The sequence below is a fragment of the Erinaceus europaeus genome, chromosome 13 (genome assembly GCF_950295315.1).
Source record: "Erinaceus europaeus chromosome 13, mEriEur2.1, whole genome shotgun sequence".
In the NCBI taxonomy this organism is placed as follows: Eukaryota; Metazoa; Chordata; class Mammalia; order Eulipotyphla; family Erinaceidae; genus Erinaceus; species Erinaceus europaeus.
In genome coordinates, this window is record NC_080174.1 from 79717528 (window position 1) to 79723575 (window position 6048).

Below are 6048 nucleotides of genomic sequence, written 5' to 3' on the forward strand. Positions count from 1 at the left end.
GTCATTATTTTAATTCCCAGTTTTATCTCTCATTTAAGAAAAAGACAGTTCTATAATTAATTGTATGCATGTGCTATATATAGCACAACCTGCAAATGTTTTATCCATCACTGAGTATTTATAAATGCTTCCAAGTTAAGTTTGTCCTCAGAAGGGATTCTCTGTGATCATGTTCTATAATTTCCTATGAGATCTGTTTTCAGCTCTTCTACTAAAAATAGTAGATAGAAGAACATTACAAATATAACGTCAATGGCCTGAAGTTCAATTAGTAGGAAAAAATAGAGGTATGATGGCAATTGGCTGAGGATATAGAAATGCTCATGAAGCACAGAAATCACTCTAGCTCATCACTCAGAAGTTTTCTTAGAATTCATTCCCATAGAATAGTAACTGTATTTATGTATTTCCATTCTCAGTGGTTATCAAATCCTTTCTACACGAACAAGTCTACACACTCTCACTTTCTGTCCATAGCCTCATTTTATTCAGACACTACTAGAATCAAGTCTTCAATTAATTATTAGTGAATACCAGCTGTTGTGAGCATAAACACTTGAAATCTAGAAGCAGTTAGAATTTCTGAAGAAGGGGGCTGGGCAGTGGTGCACCAGGTTAGGCTCACATAGCGCGAAACTCAAGGACTGCACAAGGATCCCGGTTTGAGCCCCCAACTTCCCACCTCCAAGCAGGTCACTTCACAAGTGATGGAGCAGGTCTGCAGACGTCTATCTTTCTGTCCCCCTCTCTGTCTTCTTCTCCGTTCTCAATTTCTTTCTGTTCTATCCAACAATAACAACAGCAGCAACAACAACAACAGCAGCAACAACAACAACAGCAACAACAACAATAACAGCAACAACAACAACAATGGGAAAAAATGGCCTCCAGTAGTAGTTGATTCATAGTGTAGGCACCTAACTCCAGCGATAACCCTGGAGGCACATAATAGTAATAATAATAATAAATTACAATAAATTTCTGAAGGAGAGAATGAGTTGGAATTAGATATGCACAGTCAAAAATGTCCATGGAATTGTTGGTGAAATACTGCTGACATTCATTAACATTAACAAATGTTAATGATAATACAAATTTTATTGTGTCCTTTCCATGTACAGTCACAGTGGTAACTGGTTAATGTGTTTTATCTCATTTAATTTTAACATTGAAGTTATAAGGGATGCATGGCCCATTATATAAAGATATGGAAGGACTGAGAAATGAGTAGCTCTCTTTAGTGTGCTCTTGTTGATAATCAGTGGAACCAAAATTCAGAAATATTAATAACATTTGTTTTTTAATATATTGCTAGGTAATGAGCCCAGGAAATCGCTGAATCACTTTCATCTCCAAATGTTTATTCAATCTTTAAAAAGAGAAAGTGGTACTAACACATCAAAGGACTGCTCTACCATCCATGGAATTTCCTGGTTCTGTCATGTGATGTGAGGGAGGGTCAAATTTATGTTCAAGCTCATAGGTAGGTATGTTTTATTCCCAGTGAGTTCCTCTAAGTAAGACCTTGCCTCTAGATTCATATCCATCAATTTAATCCACATTGTGTGCATTATATATTTTTATTTATAAAATGGAAACATTGACAAGACCACAGGATAAGAAAGGAACATTTCCACACATAGCTCACCCCCAGAGCTCCATATCCTACCCCTTCCCTTGATAGATTCCCAATTCTTTATCCCTCTGGGAGGATGGATCTGGGATCCTTATGGGGTGCTTCTCCACTGAACATGGGCATTGGAAGGTCTGTCTATACTCCCAGCCTGTCTCTCTTTCCCTAGTGGGTCAGGGATCTGGGCAGACAGGGCTCCAAGACACAGCATTATAATTTTTATTATAATGATTTGACGTTGTATTACACAATTATCAGATTCTTGGAGTATTTTTCAAACTCACATGTGCATAAATGCTTTCACTTTCTACTTCTTAGATACTTCTTTTTTCTATTTTTGTATTTATTTATTTACTTATTCTCTTTTGTTGCCCTTACTGTTGTAGTTATTATTGTTGTTATTGGTGTTGTTATTGTTGGATAGAACAGAGAGAAATGGAGAGAGGAGGGGAAGACAGAGAGGGGAGAGAAAGACAGACACCTGCAGACCTGCTTCACCACTTGTGAAGCGACTTCCCTGCAAGTGGGGAGCCAGGGGCTTGAACCAAGATACTTAAGTTGGTCCTTGGGCTTCATGTCAACTGCGCTTTAACCCAATGCACTACCACCTGACTCCCTTTAGATACTTCTGAATGGGATTATTACTGTAAACCTGGGAAACTGGGACTGAGATGCTAATACATAAAACTCTCAACTCTAGAAAAACCTCCAGAAAGAAATTCCCACAGAATAGTAAAAATAAGTCACTAGAACAGACACATTTTCCACATGGAAAATGTATGAATGAATCGTGATTCTTTTCCCTTGTCTACACACACACACACACACACACACACACACACACACACACACACACACCACTATTCCTGCAGACTCTAAAATATACTCAAATGGCCTCATGATTCCTTCCTTAGAGTCTGATTGTAACTCTAACTGAAGCTATAATCACGGTAGCTGACAATTTATGGAATTGACAGCTTTCATACATATCTGAAACTGTATCACTTTATATAAAATTGTCATTCAAGATATAAATAGTTCTTTTGAATTCTGTTCCTTTCCCTTCTTTTAATCTGGAATTAACTTGAGGTTATCTAAATTGGTTATTTAAAATTTTGATATTACAGTTGCCAACAACCTGCAGTTAGTAGGACTATCGAAATATCTTAGGATATTAACCATCAATGGTTTTATTTGGATTGATTCTTCAGTTTGGGCCAGGTTGGTCCTCATGCTGCCTGTTGTATCATTGATTTAGTTTTCATCTCACACACTCCCAAGCAGACGGGTAAAACAGGCAAATGAGATTCACAGATAAGTCAATTCTACATAATTTGGCAAATTAGGTACCATCTGGAAGAGGGTACATAGTGTAGAAAATATAACCTGGACATGCAGCCAAAATTATGAGTCAAGGCTTTCTTGACATGCTGTGCCACATGTCACGAACAGGGTTCATTTACCTGCAATTACCACATGGAACCATGTTTGCTTAATAATTTATCTTCTACACTAGTCTTAATCCCTTGATGACAATGACTATTTGTTTATTTAGAGTATTCAGTTCAGTTATTTTTGTGGATGTGAGTATTTACTCATATGCTCATGGACCATGTGCATATCTTTCTTCCTTGGTGGAAATTCTATTCAGTTCTTCATTTTCAACATATTATTTTTGACATTGATGAGTTCTTGGTGTAGTTTGTATATTAGCACTTTGATGCATGATGGCCAATATTTTCTCCAATTTAGTAGGTTATTTTATTTGGAATTTCTTTACAAATAATGATGAGAGCACTTGCTAAAGAAATGGGGCCTTCATCCTTTAAAGCTCACTCTATCTGTGAGATCCTAGAATTAGCTGATTATAATGGTTACTTCATTTGCTTAGGGATTTGTCTTCTACACTAGACTGGATCCAACACACACACAAACACACACACACACACACACACAATGACAAAAAGGGAGAAAATATATAATGAAATATCTTAAAATATTCCATTTAGGCCAGTAGAAGATCGCTTTTATATAAGTTTCTCCCTAGAACTCTTGGATTATTTCTACCATAAAGTTAAACTTGCTATACTGTTAATAATATTTTACTAACTCTAAATTTGAAATATAATAAATGACATACTTCAATACCATAAAAGATAGTCCACAAAATATTTTAACTTATTATTTCATTTAGCTTTCTAAAATCTATTATAATGGTTTCTGTTATATCGTGGAAAAAAGTGATTACATGCATTACTATTTTCCTGGAATCGTATTATATTTTGGAAGGAAATGGTAGTGTAGGCATAACTTTTTAAAAAATATTTATTTAATTATTTATTCCCTTTTGTTGCCCTTGTTTTTTTATTATTGTAGTTATTATTGTTGTTGTTATTGATGTCTCTGTTGTTGGATAGGACAGAGAGAAATGGAGAGAGGAGGGGAAGACAGAGAGGGAGAGAGAAAGATAAACACCTGCAGACTTGCTTCACCACCTGTGAAATGGCCCCCCTGCAGGTGGGGAGCCCGACTCGAACGGGGATACTTAGGCCAGTCCTTGCGCTTTGTGCCAAGTGTGCTTAACCTGCTGCACTACCACCCGTCTCCCAGGCATAAGTTTTTTAAACGTTATAGCTACTAATGTACATGCAAATTTGATTTAGAAATTCCACTTCATCCCACCACTTCAAAAGTTAGAAGTTCCTATTGAGTTCTCTACAGTTTCCTACTGATGTTATAGGAGATAGTGATCTCCTCAAACACTAACAATTTATGTTTTATTCTTACCATTATTATTTGTGACTAAAGTTCTGAAGGTCAGAAGTCTAAAATAGTTATGCAGTGCAGGGAATTCTAGACAAAAAAAAAGGCCTTGTTCTTTTTCCAACTTTAGAGGCTGTCTATATACCTTGCCTTCTGGCACCTTTTGCCCATGTCCAAGTCAGCAGCATAGCACTGTATTTCTTTTCTTTTTCTTTAATTTTTTATTTATAAAAAGGAAACATTCCTTTCGCTCGGCCCGTGTTATCGGCAGGATGGACAAGTGTCGTGGTCTCCTCCGTACTGCCAGGAAGCTGCGTAGCCACCCGCGGAACCAGAAGTGGCATGATAAGCAGTACAAGAAAGCCCATCTGGGCACAGCCCTAAAGGTCAATCCTTTTGGAGGTGCTTCCCATGCCAAGGGGATTGTGCTGGGAAAAGTAGGGGGTGAAGCCAAACAGCCAAATTCTGCTATCAGGAAATGTGTCCGAGTTCAGTTGATCAAGAATGGCAAGAAAATCACAGCCTTTGTGCCCAATTATGGTTGCTTGAATTTCATTGAAGAAAACGATGGAAGTTCTGGTTGCTGGATTTGGTCGTAAAGGTCACGCTGTTGGTGACATTCCTGGAGTGCGGTTTCAGGTCGTCAAAGTGGCTAATATCTCTCTCTTGGCTTTATACAAAGGCAAGAAGGAAAGGCAAGAAGGAAACCTAAGTTTGATGGTGAAAGTGCAGCGGTAATAAATTTTCATAATACAAAAAAAAAAAAAGAAACATTGACTAAACCATAGGATAAGAGGGGTACAACTTCACACTATTCCCACCACCAGAACTCTGTATCCCATCCCCTCCCCTGATAGCTTTCCTATTCTTTAACCCTCTGGGAGTATGGACCCAAGGTCATTGTGGGATGCAGAAGGTGGAAGGTCTGGCTTCTGTAATTGCTTCCCTACTTAACATGGACATTGACAGGTAGATCCATACTCCCAGTCTGTCTCTCTCTTTCTCTAGTAGGGTGGGGCTCTGGGGAAGAGGGGGCTTCAGGACACACTGGTGGGGTTGTTTGTTCAAGGAAATCTGGTTGGCATCATGCTAGCATCTGGAATCTGATGGTTGAAAAGAGAGTTAACATACAAAGCCAAACAAACTGTTCACCAGTCATGGACCTAAAGGCTGGAATAAGCACTGTATTTCTTATGAGAACTTTTGTCTCACTCTTTTAAGGTTCTTTGTGATTGCATTTGAATCACCAGACTCTCGAGGAGAAGCTCCTCTTTTAAGATACTGAGCTTACACCCAGAAAGTTTATTGTGTCATGTAAGATAACATAGTCATAGGTCCTGAAGGCTAAAATGATGGCATTTTCCCCCCCTTGCTTTTGGGTGATTATTCAACATGTGATAAATTCTTCCTATGAATTATTTTCCTTTGCTCTTGATGAGCTACTCAAAAGATAAATGTAACCAGGACATATTTAGTATTATAATGTCATGGAAAGGGCTTGTCTATAGGATTTTAACATTTTATCTTTTTTAAATTTATTTTTATTAGTTATTTCATGATGGTTTACAAGATCATGAGATCACAGGGGTATAATTTCAAACTTTACCCATCACTAGAGTTCTGTGCTTTCCCCACATTGCAACCCCACACTC

The 6048-nt window shown here is 37.8% G+C and overlaps 1 pseudogene; it reads left to right on the forward strand.

Annotated features, from left to right (window-relative positions):
- Positions 1–4644: 4644 nt before the first annotated feature.
- On the forward strand, positions 4645–5254 carry LOC103113204 (small ribosomal subunit protein uS12-like; annotated as a pseudogene).
- Positions 5255–6048: the final 794 nt, after the last annotated feature.